Source organism: Coloeus monedula, assembly GCF_965178545.1.
Source record: "Coloeus monedula genome assembly, chromosome: 9".
NCBI lineage: Eukaryota > Metazoa > Chordata > Aves > Passeriformes > Corvidae > Coloeus > Coloeus monedula.
In genome coordinates, this window is record NC_138789.1 from 16,230,641 (window position 1) to 16,252,503 (window position 21,863).

A 21,863-nucleotide genomic window follows, 5' to 3' on the forward strand; every position below is an offset into this window, starting at 1 on the left:
TAAAATTATCTTTTAAAATGTAGGCAAACCAGGGATCCATAGGTAATCTAAGAAGCACAACATTCATGCTTGTTTATATCTGTATTTTCAGCTAGTACATATCCATGATTTATTTGCAAACAAATTAATTAATGTTTCAGCAGCTGTTTGCAGCCAGTCTGTGATCTAGTTTAAACAGAGATGACACTTTTTTTTATTCCACAGCGGCAATTTCATACTCATAGATTATATTCTTACTATCAGTCCAAATGATAAAAGAGTAGTGAATCCTGAAACAGCATAGCTGACTTTATAAGATCACTGTGCTTCCACATACCCAGTTATTCCCTAATGCCATCTTTCCTGTGTTATCTTTTAATTAAGGCTGCATAATGCCAGTTTATAAACAAATCTCTAAGTAAGATCAAAAACTGACGTATTTTAAATGTTTTTCATTCTCTAGTTTGTGGTCTCCTGGGGGTGTTATTCTAAAATGTACATCCCTGTATGAGATTACTTTTTTATCACATTGTGTATAATGAAAAGAAATGTTTGAATATTGTTCTCTAACCTGACAATGAACAAACAAATGAAAGAACAAATGCTGGGGACCGTAAAAGAGAAGCACAGTATACAATAGGTAGATAACTGCAGAAAACATTACTATACTTTGTGATTTTATTTCTCTTGATTAAAAAAAAAAAAAAGAAAAAAAAAAAAAAGAAAACTACAAGACAAAATCCCCAAAGCCTCGCTAGGCTAAATTTCTTCCTTCTTCTTTGAACAGACTACACAGATTTTGTTGACTAATTGAGATCAATCCCAGTTGTAAATCGCCTTGCTATCCTACAGCTTTAATTAAGCTACCAGAGGGAGTTGTTTATCAATTAACACTTGTTACAAATTATTAGTAATTATATGGACTTTGCGTATATACATCAACCAGTAAAGACTAAGCCATACTTCCCTGTGATATAAATTAATTCAGATATAGTGTATAATATTTTTCTTCCCATTAAAAAAAACAATCAGCACAAAAACATATGGAAATTAGACTGGCGTAGGAAGACCTAAAGTAATCCACATATTACTTTTAACTAAATGCAACAAATTTTAACATATCTTGTGCATAAATGTAGGCAATTACACTAAGTAAATTAAGTTAGTCAAACTTTTTTAAAAATGGTAATGTTCTTTAATGCATTGCAGGCATTCCCATTTTGAGTAACAAACATCTTAAATAAGGAACATTAGGTAAAAGTTGATAATGTATTCAAACATTAAAGCTACCTATTGCTCTGTGCACTACATTCTGTGATAATTTTAATTGGCTTAATTGAGATGCACAAGTCTGATTAATGTTTAATTCCTTTATATTAAAAAAGAGAGAGTCAAGTAGTTAGACATTTCTTCAATTATGTTAGATCTTTCTCGACTTCAAAGGAATGTTACAGTAGACAGCCAGATACTGGATGAACTGATTAAAGAATAAAGACTGCTCATTATAATCTAAGAGTACAAAATTGGTTTGTGTAGCCTTTGAAAGTTGAAATTAAGAGCTGTTGAGTTAAAACTCAAGCTACAGTAATTAACCCAATTTATAGCCATCTTCACTTACCTGGTTGACTAAGATTAGTCATTTGAAATGATCCAGTAGATTCACTGGTTCATTTATTATTCATTCCATGACCAATGAGATACAATTTCACCCTGATCAGACCTTCATTTATGAGACAAAGATTTAGTGCCTCTACTTAATTTGTTTTTAATTACTCAGGATAGAACCTTCCTCATTCACATTAATGAGTAACATCCTCTTCAAAACCTGCTGAGGTGATTTTGGTTGGGTTTTTTTTTAATTTTCTGGCTATGTAAGAAATAAAAGATTACAAATTTTTTGAAATAATACAAGTATTGCATTATAAAAGTAAGCAATTTACAGTAGATTTTATATCAGTACCACAGTTGCACTTTGCTAATACAGTTTACTGTCTAGCCAGAAGGGATAGTCTGTTCCTGCAGGAGGTGTGTGCATAATACAAAACTACTGGGTATGAAAGGGATAACTGAGCTTCTACTGTAATACTAGAAAAGGGGACACTGAAATTTCTTTGAAACTAGCCCCTGTTGGCAGGAGTTTTAGAGTTTGTCTCTACTGGCAATAAACACTGAATCAACTGATTTTAAAAAATCTTTGTGTTTTGACCAAAATAACAGCTTGAAAAGCAACAGCACTGCACTTGACTGGAGACAGATTCACACAGGTCTCAGCTAGTCACTATCTGCAACCCTTCACAAGGAGAAAGGGAAGAAAATAATCAAACAAATTTTATAATAAAAAATGGGCTTATGAATAAAACTACCCTGCTAAATTATTCACAGAAAGTAGAATCTGAGCACAAAAAGAAGTAAATAAAGCAGGTAGGTAGCCTGTTTTGCCAAATGAAATTAGTTGTGTTACAGAGTGCATTTGATCATCATGGTAATGATTTGATCAAGACTGTTCTACAGCTGGGCTTACATGAGAGCCCTATACCCAGCAACAGGCACATGAACTACATGATAACACTCACCCTAACTAACCAACTAAAAGGTCTGCAAAACCAGAAGTGATAGTAGAGGAAAAGAAGCTTTTCAAATGGAAGCAGTACAGTGGCCAAGGGCATGCCAGAAGGCAATACTGGAAACCTCTGAATACAGTATTTTTTGACAATACCTAGTAACTGTAACTGAACATGAAAAGACAGGTGAGAAATTATCAGATGTTGCTGATGAAAACTCTTGGAGTTCTAGAGACACTAGCTGAGGCAAAGGTAATTTTCATATTCTTAGAAGATATGCCCAGAAGTTTGTAGTACCTTACTAATACTTAGTTACATTAGAGTTTTACATACAGAGAAATGTTGCCTTGTAATCTATTCACCACAGGCAAGAGGGGTTTTGCCTATTCCCCTTTTCCACACTAAAACTGAAGTTACTGCTCAGAGACTGAAGGGGCCTCTTTCTGTAACATGTTAAGGTCCCTTTCCCTGGACTATCAGATTTATAGTTGATTAAGGAAAACTAAACACAAAAAAATCATAGCATCAAACCTGTAACCATCTATCCTGCCATTACAGATACTTAAATATTTTTTTACAGAAATGCAAAAGCCAGCTAATCTATCTCTAAAAAAGAAGGCTCCCTTTATTTCCGAAGGAAAAGGAATCAGTACTGAGGCAGACTGACAGCCCCAAATCTCAACTGTTGTAACAAAAATGCTACAGGACATGATTACTTAAACAAGATGATTTCTTCAACAGAGCTAGAAGGAAATATTTTTGACAGGCAAATTATTTCAGATAAGTTTTCTCCAACCTCTGGAAAAAATCAGATGGAAAATTCCTAGAACCTTAACTTGTCTGCATCAGTCCGTAGCAGCACAGAACAAGGAAAGCAGCACACTGAGGAACTTCCTGGTTTTGCTGGAAAAATACCCACCATACATTGCTCCAATCTTTACCTTCGAAATCCCACAGCCACCCATTCAAGTTTCTGCTGCCTCTCACAGCAATAGCAGATATCACCTAAGACACAATTCCACCGTGCAATGTTATGATAGCATTCACTTTTTCTGACACTAGAGAAAACGTGCTAATTTTCTCCATACTTAGAGGTTTTCTTACAAGTTAGCACAACCTGAGATTTCCTGTCCTCTTCAATAATACTGCTATTTCAGCCCCTCAGTAGGGAGACTGTCCCCAAGCTGCCTGTATCGACTGATACTTTATAGATATAAAAGTAGTGGTCAGGTGGTAACCTGGAACCGAAAGACTTCCCTTGGACAGTTATGTTTTAGTCCTGCACTGTGTAATTCTGCAAATGGAAGCCAGGCAGGCTCTGAAAACCTTTTTCCCTAAAGCTCGTCCTACATATGCAAAGGTTCTTATATATATTTTAATGACACGTTCCTATGCCATTAACAGTACCTTTATTAAAGTATACGACAACTATGGGGTTTATATTTTTCCATAATACTCTTCTTTCTTTGGATGAAAGACCATCACTCATCCTAGTAGCAACCACATTTTATTTTTGGGTAATACCAAATACAGTAATTCTTAAAGCACTGGGTATCCCTTGGAAAGTAAGATACTATTTGATAAGTTCATCAGCATCTACCCTTGTTTTGTCACTGCCTGATCTGCCAAATTGCAAGAACAAAAGGAGCACACTTATAGCACCTTCCCACCTACCTGGTATGTTCAGCAGATATTGGGAAGCTCTTATAGCCTTAGGAATGCTCACCTGAATATACGGCAGAGAAGAAGCGGCCTAGGTTATGAGTTCTACTCTCCTCCACCTGCGGCAGGGAGCTCTAGCAGATTTCACATCTAATTGTGAAGTTTCTTGATCTGCTCAAAAATGTTCCTAAACTACAGAGTACCTTTGAATTTTCATTGTTGGCTGAACATGACAAAACTCTTGGTATCATACCTTACTCTCACTCATCTTGAGCAGATCTTGTTAGTGCAGATTAGATCTTGTTAAAGATTAATTCTTAAAGCATCCTCAAGCTTTCTTTTCCAACAAAGGAAACATCAATTATAGGCTCACACATAAACTTTGCCCCTATCTTGAATACTTGCTGCCCTTTATAAATCTTAGATTTCTTCCCCTTGTGTGTGTTCAAAGGAGAGATTTTATTGCCTCCAGGGGTTGTTAAACTGATTGCAATACCACGTATTTAGAGCAGTTCAGTGGGAATTAAGCTGGTTCAATGCTGTCAGACCTAGAATATAGCTGTCAAATAGCATTACAAGTAAAACACCCTTGATAAGAAATAATGACCAAATGTCAATCTGTTTTTTACCAGCAGCACTACAGACGTAGCCTTGCCAATGAAAAATGCAGTATTTTGCACATTATACTAGCTATGCTTTTGTGATGCTACACAGTAAAGGGTGTTTCAGTCTTTCAGTGTAGCTTATTTTTAGATTATAGGATTTGATCACAAAAATGTGTGTCTTGGACCTACCTTGGATTCAAAGTAGCAATGCCTAAATTGTGGCTTTACCCTCCTCGCACTTTTCTGCTATAAAAAACCCACAAAACAGAACAAAACAACAACAACAACATCACAAAACCAACACATCATTAAAAATTCATAAATCATACTTGCTAAACGTTAGCCATGAAGAAATTAAAACAGCCAACTTGCTTAAAGCTGCTTTATGCTCTTACAGCATAAAGGTTCATGTAACTTCACACTACAATGCAACCCATTAGCTAACATTATTTTCCTGATTTATGGATTGTTGTTTTTTTTGATGACTCTATTGTGTACAAAATTACTAGATTTCTTACCATTTCTTTTGCAGATACAAATATTTGTCACCTATATGAAGAATATGCAATAAATATTTTAATGCTTAAATACACAGTATTCCTTATCCAATACTTAAATAGTTCTTACTTCAATACAGTGTTTACAAATGTGTATTCATTTTCGATAACACATTTTTGCCTGACATGAAATTGTTACCATAAACAAATAACAAGACTTTAAAAACTAAAATAAAACCATAGCCAAGACACAACTTAAGACTCATTTATCCTGATGTGATGGGGTTCAAAGCAATATGCCTGAAAATTTGGTTTAGATAGAGCAGGAAGTATTTCAAAATATCTGCAATAATTTGGGGTTACAGTTTCAGCCAGAATAAGCACTTCAAGATTTTGTCTGGGAGAGGTGCAAGAATAATTACGTACAAAGGAAGGACATGGAAAAACTAATATGATGTCCTTCAAAAAGACACATTAAAACTAAGTACAGTGCTAGTTCCCCAGGAATCACTGATGAATGAATGAACAAGAGAGGGAAAACAAAACATGATGCAAACTCTCAGGCGCAGTAAGACTAAGAACGTGAATGCCAAATTGTGCTCTCCATGGTATTCAAAGAGGGCACCTGTTGACAGCAGTGAAAGGCCCAGCACATGAGATAAAATTAATGCAATATGTTTAAAATTACACTGCTTCCATAAAAACCTCCCAAAAATAATAAAAAGCTATTTGAGTGGCATTGTTTCACAATTTAAACCTGCAAAATACTTTCCATCTCTGAAATATGCAAAGTACAGACAGCATCTTTGTGTTTACAACTTTCAAACTCAGACTTAGTTTTTCCATTTTGCAAACTTCTTCCCTACATTTATGAATCCACTATGCACAAAAAAGTAAAATTAATTGCTAACTTGCACATGGCTGAAAGCATAGGTTTTGAGTATGCATACAGAGAGCAAAGAGGACAAGACTGAAGAACTACTCCTAATGTGACCGCTTCAATCAGACGATACAAAAATCGAACATTTCAGACCTGATGAGCCACTGTAAGTCCTTACATAGCTGTGCAACTCCCTGTCTTCAGAGAATCTACATGATATGGAAGTTAACTCTGAAAATGAGCCAGAACATTTGAATAGAGGCTTGGAGTTTTGTTTGGGGTTTATTTTGCAGATGTACTTCAGACCAGGAAGTCACAATAAAGCATGACTGTTATCAGCTTCTGACCCTGATCCTCCTTATCAATCCAGGGCTTTGAGCTCAAACTCAGTGCATACTCATTGTACAGCAACAGGCAGTAACTAGTACCCAGCAATGGTACTAGATAAACAGTACAACATCATAATCACTCTGAAAGATAATATATGTATATGTTCCTATGCACTTAACAAGTAAATTCTACTTTCTGCATTAATGACCAGCATTCATTATTAATGGCAGAAGTAATGCATGGGTATTCCCTTTTGGGTGAATTCACGAGAATTAACTTCCACTTACACTTGTAGTTTTACTTTAATGCTTTTTCTGTTCCTCTTGTGAAATGTTTACAGCTCACACACTGATGCTGGAGGAGTAACTGATTTCAAACTCAATGCCATCATTTCATGACTACACTTAAGGACTCACAGGGGAATAGAGTGTCACTGCTGACTAATATGAATAATTTCACATTGTGAGATAAATGAGGCAAAGATAGGGCATTTATCCAAAAATCAATCCAGAGCCACATGCAAGATTCCCTTTCATTTTTTCTTTCTGAAGTGAAGTGGGAAATATCTGTGGGTGATGACATTTGGTTTCCAATTATAAAATTCAGCATGCAGTCTGTAATTACAGATTTTGGCAGAAACCAGCACAAGTTTCTCACTATGATGCCAGAAAGCCAGTCCTTAATTGATCTTGCAAATGATTTTTTTTTTCCTTTATTGTAGCTATTTCACAACTGGTTAAGACATACTGAAGGCAAGGCTCTTTTACATTTATTTGTATTTTAGTAAATATTTTCAATTGAAATTTTTGTATTAATTTTGAATCAGAAGAGTACTAACCAATGCATCAAACTGACATAATAATTATTTATCTTGATAAAAAACACTTCAATAAAAAATGGTTTGAACTTTACTTAAAAAATAGAACTTTGCTGCCCTCTACCTGTCAATTCCCACACTGTGTGAGAAGACAGAAAAATCAGAAATGTGTCCAAAGTCCCAGACTTCACAGAATTCTAGGGAGGTCAGAATTCAGTTACAGTTACACAGTCTGTATTGACCAAGCAGAAAATCAAAGTCACAGTTATTGTCCCCATTTATTGAGTTTAAATGTGGAAGTAGACTCATAGCATGTTTGGGTCGGAAAGGACCTTGAAGATGACAGAATCACAGTCACCAAATGAGTAAGGTTGGAAGGGACAACGGGGTCATGTGGTCCAACCTCCCTGTTCAAGCAGACTCTTCCTAGAGTACACTGCACAGGATTGCATCCAGATGATTCTTTAGTATCTCCAGTGAGGGAGACTAAGATCATATAGTTCTAAACCCCCTGCCACAGGCTGGGACACCTTCCAATAGAATAGGTTGCTCAAAGACCTACCAGGCTGGCCTGGAACACTTGCACGGATGGGGCATCCATAGTTTCCCTGGATAACCTGTTCCAGGGCCTCACCACCCACATAGTAAAGAATTTCTTCCTAATCCAATCTAAACCTACCGTCTTTCAGTTTAAAGGAATTTTCTCTTGTTCTATTGCTATGTCCTTGAAAAAGCCCCTCTCCAGCTCTCTTGGAAGCCTCTTCAGGTACCGGAAGGGGCTCTAAGCTCTCCCCAGAGCCTTCTCTTCTCCAGGCTGAACAACTCCAATTCTCTCAGCCTGTTTTCACAGGAGAGGTGCTCCAGCCCTCTGATCATCTTCATTGCCCTCAAAAGGACCCATTCCAACAGGTCCATGTCTTTCTTATGCTGGGGCCCCAGAGCTGGACACAGCACTCTGTGTATTGTCTCGTGAGAGCAGAGCAGGGGGGAGAGTCACCTCCGTCCACCTGCTGGCCATGATGCTTTGGCTGCAGCCCAGGATAGCGTTGGCTTTCTGGGCTGCCAGTGCGCATTGCTGGCTCGTGCTGAGCATCTTGTCAACCAAAACCCCCGAGTCCTCCTCCTCAGGGCTGCTCTCAATCCATTCTCTGCCCAGCCTGTGTCAGTGTTTGGGATTGCCCCAAGCCAGGTGCAGGACCTTGCACTTGGCCTTGTTGAACTTCACGAGGTTCACACGGGCCCACATCTCCAGCCTGTCCGTGTCCCTCTGGATGGCATCCCTTCCCTGCAGCGTGTCGGCCACACCGCACAGCTCGGTGTCATTGTCAGACTGACTGAGGGTGCTCTTGCTCCCACTGTCCACGTCACCAACAAAGCTGCTAAACAGAGCCGGTCCCGATACTGAGCCCCGAGGAACACCACCAGTTACCACTTGCTGGATTCCACTTGGACATGGAGCTGTTGACCACAGCTCTTCGAGTGTGGCCATTCAGTCAATTCCCCATCCACCAGGTAGTCCATCCATCAAATCTATGCCTGCCCAGTTTAGAGACAAGGACGTCATGTGGGGCAGTGTCAAATGCTTTGCACAAGTCCAGATAAATGACATCAGTTGCTTTTCCTTCATCAACCAGCACTAAATCTCTATGTGGAAGGCTCAAAATTTGTCAGATATGATTTTCCTGTAGTAGAGCCATGTTGGCTGTTACCAATCACCTAATTTTCCACATGCCTTTGCACAATTTTTAGGAGGATCTGCTCTATGATCTTGCCAGGCACTGAGATGAGACTGACTGGCCTGTCACGCTATAAATACTATGTGAATTCTCTAAAACTATTTGGAAAATATGATAAAACCCACCAACCAACCAGTTTATGATTAAACATGAAAAGTACCATTGGAGGAATGATCGCTAAATGCTTTTAATTATATTCAGCTGTAAGACACTGTCCCAAAATTACTCATTTAGTCATCTGTTACTGAGGCTACCAAGCATAGGCACTCCATTTCACTGCATGAAGGACAACAGCAATGCTTCTATCTCTGCTTTCTCTCACATCCCTTTCTTTTTACAAGCTATATTCCTCAAAAATTCTGGGTTTGTTTTGCTGTTATAAGAGGCAAGACCTGGACAAGAAAGCAGGAATCAGTCTGCTCCGTAGATTTTCTCTCTGTTGCACTAAAAAGTGCTGAACATCTATGACTGAAATCACTGAAACAGAAGTAGAAAACCTCTCTTCATTACTCTGCTTCTTCCATGAGAAATTTAAGTTTCATTTGTGCTAAATACTTGTGACCACAGAATCAATACAATGATTACTACACTCAGACACTGTTAATTTAATGGCAACAGTTTTACTGCTCCTGTTTAAACTTGCAGTTTGTTCAGTGCTTTCTCGTAATACACACTTAATTAAAACACCAAAAGAAAAAATACTCCTCTTTGAATGACATTTTCTGTTCGTCCTCCCCTCCCACTGAAGAGTGACAAGAGCTTCCAGTGAATATTTCCCATGTCCCCAGTCAGTTCTATGAAATAAGGAGACTGAGACAATGTCCTTAATATCATGATGGCTAAAACCAAATAGGAATAAACCAACTATTGCTTATATGAAATTAAAAGCTACGGAGACACCTTCCACCCCATCCCCTCACCTTTTGTTAACTGAAGCCATCAGCCAAAAGTAGGCACACATGGAATATAATGAATGTCTATTGCATTTTAATGAAGTCCTAAACTAAGACAGATGACTCATGCTACTTGTATTGCACACTACAGCACACTAGGTCAAACATCCAGAGTATGTCATTAACCTTAAAACATAACGATGCATTTGCATCTACTGAAGATAAATACACAGGCTACATCCTCTTTGTTAACTGTACTCTTTGAAATCCAGTATGAAGCAAAACAAAGGGAGCACACCTTTTTTAGACACGCTCTTGATTTACTCCAGAGAAAAGCCCCTCTTCACACAGAACGAGCCCCCACTAATGATTTTTCCAACATGTTTTATTCCAGTCATATTAGCAACCCTTCAGATCTGATTCTTACTAAAATCCAAGAATCAGGATGGTGAGTAAAAGTTACTTTCTGTTAGGGTTAATGGCAAAACTTCTGAGACAGCTCCTGCTCTGTAAAGCTTGTAAAGATGTAAGAAGAGCATACACTATCCAGTGAGCGAGAAGGGGCGAAAAGGCCTTTTCTCAGTCTTGGTCTAGGTTCCACTCCCTGACAAAGCTAACAAATCAACACTGATCATCTCAGGATTACACCAGGCTCGGCTGTCTACCACCGCAGAGGATAAAAAGCCTCCAAGTTCACTTGGGATCTCATTTTATTAACCACACTGCTGCACAGAAACTACACCAGTGGGCTCCATTATAAAGTCTAAAGACAGATAGCCAGACAGACTCAGCAATTCAGACTTTGTTGGGGTTTCTTTTTAATCCTGAGCTTGTTTTAAAGAACAACAACTCCTTTTTTGTGAACTTCCCAGAAAAGAAAAAAAAAAAAATTTAAAAAGCAAGTCTTTCAAGAGAACCTGAAAACCTGATGAGCTTCAAATGCAAGAAATAACAAGCTTTTGAATGGAAACCATGGAGATCCACTTTGGAAATTCAAGGACTGGATCACTGAGCAAGCACATGAAAAAGGAATTAAATGCAAGTGTCTTCTTCAGAAAAGAACACAGAAGTCCTGGGGTTATTAAGTCATGGTAGCAACAAAATATGTGATTCTGTGGTAGACTCTCTCACTTGGAATCTCAAAATATTTTCAGCTGCTTTATTAACTTTTATAATTTCCTTATACAAATGAGAAGATTAAATGAAGTCCCATAAGACATCAGAAGTCTTTGGAAGAGCTAAACACAAGCAGAGAATCCTTGCTTGACTCTTATTCAGTTACTTCTAAAGCAATGCTTCACTGTGATACTACCACTCATTCGAGAACATTTTCGGTGTTTTGTTTGGGGGGGTTTTGTTTGGTTTGGGGTTTTCTTGTTTGGTCTTGTTTTGTTAACTACGAGTGCTCCCAAATAGCAGCCAAACAAATAAAAAACTAGAAGGACCACAACAAAACTTCTTCAAAGCAATCCTTTCCCAACCCGTAACAGCTCTTCAAATTGAGAGGTCAATGTAAAGGACCTAACCCCTATGACTTTAAGAAAGTAGTTTATCTCCACTGACAGAACTGGAGCAACCTGAAGCCTGTTCTCCTGTGAAGGGTTATGTTTTCTGACCCAATCAGAGGAAAGGAACAAATACAAGAAGTTTTATCAGGACAGTTAAGGATTTTAAAGTAGTATTATCACAACTGTACTCCATCATGCAAAGTTCAACAAAACTAGAAGTAGAAATGTACTATTCCTAGGGAAAACAAACATTCTGCATTTGTACACTGTTACTGTAATGTTAAAAAAGGCCAACCAGCTTGAGTTTATGACAGTCTGCCAAAAAAGTCCAAAAGGATTTCACAAAACATGAACATTGATTTAAACTTAATAAAAATAAAAATCAAGCCCCTTATAATAGAGGTTATTTTTCTTAAGTTAGGAAAAAGAATTCCCCAATAATTTTGGGGGAAAAAACTTATGGCAAAACTCCATTTGGAAAGCAAATATGATTCTCAGGAACTAAACAGTTAAAAAGCTCTTAGAGGAAGTGAGTTGGGGTCTGAAATAAAATGAAAGGACTCATGAAACATTGCATTCTTGTTCTGCATTTCCTCTGTCCTATTTTAATCACTTAAACTCTCAGGCACTTTACTTTTGAAATATGAAAGGTACACTGAAGTTAGATCTATCTGAACATAAGTGTTCAGTGCTACAATTGCATCTGGATTTAAATACAGTTTCTTCTATAAATATATAGTAAACAAAAATATCAGAAAATGGATAACTCCTTTTTTATGTTCTTTCAAAGATTAATACTTGCCTGTCTGTCCATACTTACACTTCCAGCAACATTTATCATTGATTCAGGTTGTAAAAAACAGTGGTAGAACTGAGGGATAAGGAAGAAGAAATCAGTCTGTATAAAATATCCTTACCACTTTGATGACAAATCAGAGACCATGAGTGGAAAAGGAAATATGATAGGGGAAGAAGGAATCAAAAGAGGCAAAAAAGAAAGTCAGTCTGGATTTACAATGACATCAACCAAAGAAAAAGATTTGTTTGACAGAGCTAATACGTAGAAAGAACAATTAGCACAACAGGGTACCCTGGCACATTATGGCACCCTCCGCAGGCTTGAGACATGAAAGATTCCAAATGGAGCAAAAGACACTTGGAAGCAAAAGGGTAAATGAAGATAATATCCTAACAAATATGAGGGATTTAGCTGCCTCTGATTTTGACATGTTCCCTCAGCTTATTTCCATGGAAATTAAATATGTATTTATGATATGGATGAAAAGAAGCAAAAGCTACAGCATCTAGAAAAACAGCAAGTAAAATTGACATTCTGAGACCCACAACTTCTGTAAGGTAGGAAGTTGGGGACTTGTTGCTTGAAATAATGCCTTTTTGTAAGAATAAAACTTTCACCAAAAAATCCCACTGCACTTAAAATGTCCCGTGCTTTCATGTTCTAAACGTTTTGAAATACTTGTACTTTCTTGAAAACCATTCTTGATTATAAAGAAAAATGTTTCAAACACTGTTAAAGAAGTTTGATAAAGTCTGTGAGCATTTTTTGTAAGAAACAAAATGATAATCTGATTGCTTGAAAAATCAGTGAAATGGAAGCAAGCTAGTTCTCTTCAATAAAGGTCTTTCCTTATTTTGGCCGTATTTAATGTCCAAAAAATCATACTGTCATGAATCTCCAGATAAAACAAACTTCCAGAGAGCAGCAAGGATAAAACAAATACAAATTAACATTGAAGTGAAATTCATTTTAGCTAAGACTACATTACCTCATACATTACATCATACATTACATCAATATTGTAACCAGTAACATCCATCTCCTCAACAAGCACAGTGCTTAGCTCTTATGCAAAAGTAATTAGGAAACCCCAGTGCTTTGGCATAGAACTTTGAGTGCTCTGAACACTGTTTGATGTAAACGTTCTTACATTCACAAGGACTTTGTCCCTACCGAATTTTGCTGCAATTAACTAAGACTAAAGAGACTGATTATTTTACGTTTACTTTCAGAGCTTGAGACATCCTTTGTTTAGATCATCTGAAAACAAACACCACCCTAATTCAAACAGGCTACTGCAGTTTAATAACCTTTAACTCAGTACAAATCCACGTTTATTAGGGATGAATTTATACGCTTTGATATTTAACTTGGGAAACTGAATCATTTGTTTAAAATAGCAGTTTAAATAGGATTTTTTTCTCAGCCTTCCTGAATTCCCATCTGAGAGAGGACAGGTTAAAGACCATAAATGCAGAGCTATCTTTACAAAGGGGACTGAAATACAAGTCAAATATGACTTGCATGGTTTGTCCTCTGTAAGTAAGCTATTCTTATGCCTTCTAGCAGACCAGTGGCACATTACCTTTCTGAGAGAATTACAGAGAAGACTACCAGTTCTTAAAACTATGCACAAGAAACTAATGTGAAATTACAGATGAAAATAAGAAAACATTCCATCTTTTCTTTATAGATTAGATTTTTTTATGGAATAGCATTTCTATAGTATCAGCAGAACCATCAGTTTGGTAAGACTAGTGCTGATGAGGTATCCAACACTCAGTCGTACTAAAGCAGACTGGGTGCTGCCCTGCCTGTGCTGCTGCCATGGGCCTTGGCACAGAGCGCACTACTTCTATCAAAATGTGACTACTTTCCATATACTGAACATATTTTTCTGGCAAATAGCAAATCACTAAACTGAAGCAGTTTAATCTCCTTTAAAGCTGTTGCAGAAAATAAAATTCGTCTGACAATTTTGTCAGCATTAAAGCTGCTTGGATAAACTAAGTGCAATCAAAGACTGATAGCATGTGCATAACACCTCACACTTAAAAATAGCCTTTTACACTTCATTAATCTCAATGTTTAAGCAGATGATGAAGGTTTATGAGTAAATGAGTACTAGCTTTCAAGCAGATATGTTCTAAATAATTTATAGTTAAAATACATGTCAATGCTGCTACACAGACATGAAAGTTGCAAAAATCATACAGCTGAAGTGAATATAGCTAGAGATTACAGGGAGATTGCAACAGCTATAGGGCAGGGATCATCTTCTGTCTGTACTCTGAAATGCCTGCCAGGCTTTTAGGTGGTGTGAAAACAGAGTATAAAGTAACATTTTCATGAGGCGTGTGTAGCATAAAGGTCAAGCAATCACATTTTTCAAACTATGTCTCTTTGTTACAACATAAATGTTTCTATTCCACAAGAGTATTTAAAAACAGCTGTTATTTTAAAAAGCCAGTGTTGTATTCTCGTCAAATCAATAAAAAGCCAGGAAATCCCTGGAATTAGAAAACCTATATACAGCTGTCCTCCTTACCTCTTATCCGTGTGACATAGAAATGCAGATTGTGACTGCATTGTGCAGATCTTAGCAGTGAATGCAGCTTTACAAGGTGCTTAGATTGAGTCTATTTCTTCTTCTCACTTAAAGTTACATTATGCTAGACTTAAGGCATGCTTTATTTACATGCATTCAATCTCTAGTGGGAGTTTATATACTGTGCACTGGATAATTCTCTAAGTGAACAACAGTCCAGCATCAAGAAGAGTTTCATGCAGAATACAAATAGAAAGCATTAGACAACTACCTCCCAGGGACAGTGAGTTCCCTGGGTTTACGTTGGGGATGAGGATTGGTCGATCTGTTCACCCTCTGGGGCTGTCTGGAATTATAGATCAGGGACCTTATTGTCATACCCCAGCTGCTGCACAAAGCCACTAGAAGAAAGGAGATTTACGAGTATTTCAGCAGCACTGAACAAGGGATACAGAAGCTATACAACTGGGAGTACAGTGGCTCTAAATCTGTAGGCATTATGCAAAAAGAAAATGCAGAGTTTGGCATCAAGGGAGCTCTCCCAGAGCAATAGGACATCTTTGTAAATTCTCTAAAGAATAAATTTAACAGTTATTAAAGAACAACACCCTGTTATTGCAGTCACTGAACTTTACAACACAAGGAAAGATGCAAGGGATTTTCAGAAAGACATCTGTCATTTAACAGTGACAGTGACCTCAGCACAGACAAGGAATTCAAATCCCCAGTGATGGAAACAAATTAACCCCTTGGTACACAGTGGGTTGAGAACTCCAGCATTAGGACTGCTGTGCACTCTAACAGTAACAGGCTGCACAAGGTTTTACCCTCAGCCAAGCAATAGAGGGAATGAGGGATATTCTTGAAATTATAATTGCTGTACACAAAAGCCACTTATGACATTATTTAACATCATGTCACCAACAATCATTGAATCATACAATCATTTAGGTTGGAAAGGACCTCTCAGATCATTAAGTCCAATCGTTAACCTAACACTGCCAAGTCCACTACTAAACCATGTCCCTAAGTGCCACATCTACATGTCTTTTAAATACCTCCAGGGATGGTGACTCAGCCACCTCCCTGGGCAGCCTGTTCCAAAGCTTGATTAAACACTTCAGTGACAAAATTTTCCCGAATATCCAATCTAAACTTTCCCTGACGCAATTTGAGGCCTTTTCCTCTTGCTTGTCCTACTGCTTGTGACCTGGGAGAAGAGACTGACCCCCCTCATTACAACCTCCATTCAGATAGTTGTTGACAGTGATAAGGTTCCCCCTCAAGCCTCCTTTACTCCAGACTAAACACCCCCAGCTCCCTCAGCAGCTCATAGGACTTCTGCTCCAGACCCCTCACCAGCTCTGTTGCCCATCTCTGGACATGCTCCAGCACCTCAATGTCCTCCTTGTAGTGAGGAGCCCAGAACTGGACACAGTATTCAAGGTGCGGCTTCACCAGTGCTAAGTACAGGTAGACAACTACTGCCCTGCTCCTGCTGGCCACAATATTGATGATACAGGCCAGGATGCCATTGGCCTTCTTGGCTACCTGGGCACAGCTGGCTCATGTTCAGCCACTGTCAACCAGCACCCCCAGGCTCCTTTTCCTGTGGGCATCTTCCACCCATGCTTCCCCAAGCCTACAGCACTGCATGAAGTCACTGTGACCCGAGGGCAGGACCTGGCACCTCATCTGGTTGAACGTCATACCACTGGCCTCAGCACACCAGCCTGTCAAGATTCCTCTGCAGAGCCTTCCTATCCTCCAGGAGAAACACCCCTGCTCAATTTAGGCAGAAAGTATGCAAAATAAGCGTGTACTCAATCCCCTCATCCAGATCACTGATAATGACATTAAACAGAACTGGTCCCAATATGCCCTGGACTCCAATACTGGGGAACATCACTTGTGACCAGGTGCCAACTGGATTTAACTCCATTCACCATCACTTTCTGGGCCCAGCCATCCAGCCAGTTTTTACCCAGCAAAGACTGAACCTGTCCAAGTCATGAAGAGCCAGTTTTTTCTCAAGGAAAATGTTGTGGGAGACAGTGTCAAAGGCCTTACTGAAGTTTAGACAGGTAACATCCAACCTTTCCCTCATTCACTAAACAGGTCACTTTGTCATAGCACACCAGGTTGGTCAAGCAGGACCCGTGTTTCCTAAACCCCTGCTGGCTGGTGCAGATGACCTGGCTGTCCTGCATGTGCTGTGTGATTGTACTCAAGATCTGCTCCATAACCTTCCCCAGCACTGAGGTCAGGCTGACAGGCCTGTGGCTTCTCACGTCTTCCTTCTGCCTGTTCTTGTAGATGGCAAATGTGACACCTAACTTCCAACCATCTGGGACCTCCCTGCCAGCCAGGGCTGCTGGTAAGTGATGGAAAGTGGTGATAAGCACTTCTGCCACCTCTCTCAGTACCCTTTGGTAGATCCCACCTAGCCTCATAGACTTGCGTGTGTCTAAGCAGTGTAGAAAGTTGCTGATCCTTTACTCACCATTTACCCTTGGATTATGGGGGCTTCATCCTGCTTCCTGTCCCTGTCTTCCAGCTCAGGAGGCTGGCTAACCGGACAATAACTGGTCTTACTACTACACTGAGGTAAAGAAGGCATTAAGTACCTCAGCCTTTCCCTCATAATTTGTTACTGTTTCTTCCTGCATCCAATAGAAGATGGAGATTCTCCTTATCCCTCCTTTTGTTGCTAATGTATTTATCGAAGCATTTATATAGAAATACATAGAAATCTTTATACTTCAAAAAGTGCAAATTTCAGTTGCAGAAATAAACCCTTCACTGAAACACATTTATAATGCAGTATTTAGGGACTGGACACAAAAGTAGGAAGGCACCATCCTTTCTACATACCCATTTCACACAGCACTTGTGTTTTTACCAAGAGGGTGTTCAGTCAGTCAGATTCAGAACTGGGTTACCCTAGGGATCCTGCATAGGTCTTTCTCTTACAAAACGCTACAACACTGGCCTGCAACCTGGCCTGACCCAAAATCCTACACATAGTATTATGGAAAGTCAGGGAGAAATACAAAATCTGACCAGAAATACAAAATCCACTCAGCAGACATCTGCAGGGTGAGAAGAGGGACAGGCCATAGACTTTACTCCATCCCAATGACTCTAGTATCCCCATGATACCTATGGAGAACAGGCCCAGATAAGAAGCTCTAAGGAGTAATACTGTAGGACATTCAGCACTGCTTGACCCCAACTCTGATGTTAAGGCAACTGTTAAATGTCCACTCCCACATACATAGTAGCTAATTCGCTTATCTTAGCTATGTTCTACGAAATTCAAACAGGCTCCAATGTGTTTCAGTGTGAAAAGAGGAAGACTGATTTACAGGTACATTTGGAGGAACTTTCCTTGAGAAAAAACTGGCTCTTCATGACTTGGACAGGTTCAGTCTTTGCTGGGTAAAAACTGGCTGGATGGCTGGGCCCAGAAAGTGATGGTGAATGGAGTTAAATCCAGTTGGCACCTGGTCACAAGTGGTGCTCCCCAGTATTGGAGTCCAGAGCATATTGGGACCAGTTCTGTTTAATGTCATTATCAGTGATCTGGATGAGGGGATGAAGGACATCTATCTTAGGACCTGTCTGAAGTGAGAAGATTAAAAAGGACTATACATTAAGTAAGATGTTCTTTTTTAAGTGGGGCATGTTAACACTTGTGGCTCTTTTCCCAAGTCCATACAGCTGTTCTGCTCTTCAAAATCTTCGACAAATATTCACTTATGTACACAGTAGGTTGTGTTTATTCACAATACACACATTGCTCCTGCCACCATGTTATCCATCCTTAGCTTTTTTGATGACCCACAAAAACTCCCAACATTGTTGACTTACCTTCACAGCTTTGGGTATATAAAGAACTCTACAAACACAGCAACAGTTTGGAACACGTGTTCTAGAGTCCATAAGGAAGATGTCCAGGGTAAACAGGAATGAAGATGGTAAGTCTCCATAAAAAGAATAGGCACACTGGTTGCAAATACCCAAATGTTTCACCTGCAGGGGACCAGAAAGGCAAGCATGTTACTTACTCCTTGTTGTCCCATAACACTTGGTAATCTTCAAATCATGAAAAAAAAAACTTCAAACCCACAAAAAAAATCTCAACCACACTTCTGCATTTGGAAGTGATTTTATTTTAAATCAGAATCACTGGATAGTAAGGGGTTGTGGGGTCTTGTTAAGAAGTCTTCTCTTTTGTTTTTGCCTCAGATTTTGATACTCAACTTTACCCTCTGGGTATTTACTCCTTTTCCTGTCAGCATTAGCTTTGAAGTACCAAAGGATGGGATGAGGAAAGCTTAGATTTGGAGAGTAAGATCGGAAGCTCTTTTGTGTTAGATGTTGGACTTCAGTTTATACACCTTTTAATTATACAGAAAGGCTTATTCGTCAGCTGTCTGTACTTTAAACCAGGCAAATGTTTGAATCGAGCTGCAGGACTTAATTTTAAAGGGAAGTACATGATTGTAAACCTAAAAACTTGACACAATTTTAGAAATTAACTTAAAAAATTGAACAGATGGTATGTTACTCATTTTTATACTTAACTCAGAAAAAACTTCACTGTTAACAAACTCAATGTAAAATTCTAATACTCTCACATGATTTGAGGGACTGCACTGCAGGCTTTTGACTCAAGAGGATGTGAGATTTACCAAGGCTAGGAGAGATCCAAGTCCCAGATGGCTAGGGGCATTCCTTACAATAAAGTTTCTCCCTACAATCTTAAAAGCTGAGTCGGTGAGGACTTCTGTTAGTAGAAGGATAACAAATTGAACAAAAACTCTGGATCCACCATTTCAGGGCTACTTAGAAAGAGTAGAAGACATTCTAAAAGCAGAAAAATACATTCAAAGAAAAGCTGCTTTTTTTTTGTAAAAGTCTGATAGACAACAGCAAGAAAATGTAAAGCTACTATTCAGCAAGCTGAAAACTGACTTCACACATTCTTAACTTTAAGAAAACAGGAAAGGAAAAGCCAAAGCAAGAGAATCCACAGGCTTGTTTCAAGATTTCAATCCTTCACATAGCATGAAAACAAGCAAAGTACTACACAAGTATGATACTAATCATCCTACATTTATACTGTGTGGCAAAAAATAATCATATATAAAAAGCCCAGTGAATTTGGGCTGCAATACACCTAAGAGTGTGCATATATGGCAGTTATTCCCTGTGTGTAAATTGGAAGGATTAGTACCAGTATTTCTTACTACTCTACTGGCTACCTGGCAATTTCAACCCTAAACAAAACAAAAACACAAACAAAACTCCACATAGTATTTGTCAACATTTCTCAGAGCAAAAAGATTTAAGTTCTAGCTCCAGAGATAGGTAGAATGTGAGAGAAGTTGTATGTATTCTTCAGCACAACTATAAACCAAGAACATCATTCAGTCCCATAAAAGATTAAAAACACACCAGGATGTTTCCAGCAGAAATAAAAATAGCATTAGTATCATTGAGCAAGTCAAAACCTTGCCACTCTTGTGCAAAGTCAATCATCACCTGAAACATTCCATGCCATTTTGACTACTCATAAAGGAGGCACTAAACCTCCTCTATTGATTCCACTCAAAACACTAAAAAGTTCTACAGTTCATGCACTGAAAGAAGATTAGAGAGAGATCTTGCCTATCATGTAGAACAGCCTTTATTCACAAAAGATGTTTTTAAACACCCTGGAATACTTTTCACCTGATGTCACTTTACCATCCTCAAAGTTTTTTCAAACTTCTCAATATTAGTTTCAGAACAGGACTTATCTGCCTAAACTCCAACTGCTTTTCCTTAATCAACTGACTCTCCAACACCATTAGTAACCAGTTATCATCTGGACTGTGGAACATCAACTACATTTCAAGTCCAGGCTTTCACTGATCTTTCATTTAAAGTGGTCTGTCTTTAGGGATGAGGGATAATTTTTTTGTCTTTTTATCAACTGTATCAATCACCACAGTCAACATTTCAAGAAGGTTCTTAGAAATAGGGAAAGACATACACTACTGCAATCAAGTACTTGTGAACAGTAGGCAGCACACTGCTGGTGAATGTAAAGGAAATGTAAAGGTCTCTGAGCAGGGATGTGTAAATCAGGAGGCATCTTTCTCCAGAACTGCCTAAAGCCGTGGTCTTCATTTCTGAGATTCTGAAACAAACCAATGCAATCTCCACTCAGTTTGGAATGAGTCTGTGTGTGTGTGTCACCAGGCATGGGCAGCCATCAGAACCTCTGCAGTTATTTCCATACTTCACTGATCTAGGAAAATTAATTTGATGAAATATTAGCTACAAAGGGGACCCAAAGACTCACTCCATTTGAAGCTCCTCCTAAGCCTATGGAATAGAGTAATTTTGTCCATTCTAATCAGCAGTTGTCACCCCACTCCCTCAAATCCATCATCCAACTTTAAGGTATCACTTAACACACTTTACAGTTGAGAACTGTTAGTATAAAGTAGCAAATTATGTATTTTAGGTATCAGTCAAATAATGAATGCTTCAAATTCAAAGATCCTGAAGACATCTTGGATGAAATCAGTGCAGCAATGGAAATAAGGTATTGAGATCCTAAGTGGAAGGGCTTATATCTTAGCTGAGTAGAAGCAACTTAATTCTCTCCAAAAAAGGAGGCATAGACAAAGAGAAAAAAAACTCACCACTTGCAGAAATTTGGGTAGCATCTCAATTTTCTTAACTACTGCAAGCAAAGTCTCATGCTAAAACTCTCGCCAGTTTCTAGAACACTGATACAGTTCCTGTTAAATTGTCTGGGAAGAGATTACAAGATGCATCTTTCTTTTGTAAGGCAAGAGACCTACAAGTAGAAAACAAATAGATGAATGACCAGCTTGTAAGGCACAAGGGGAGATTACACCTTAAAAGCAATGCAAGTATGAATCTTGATCCTAGCCTTAACATGGAGGAGTATTTAGAGATCTAGTTAAGCTTCCATAGCTAGGAGAGACACTGCTCAAACAGCTGTAGGCTTAACACATTTTTCAAC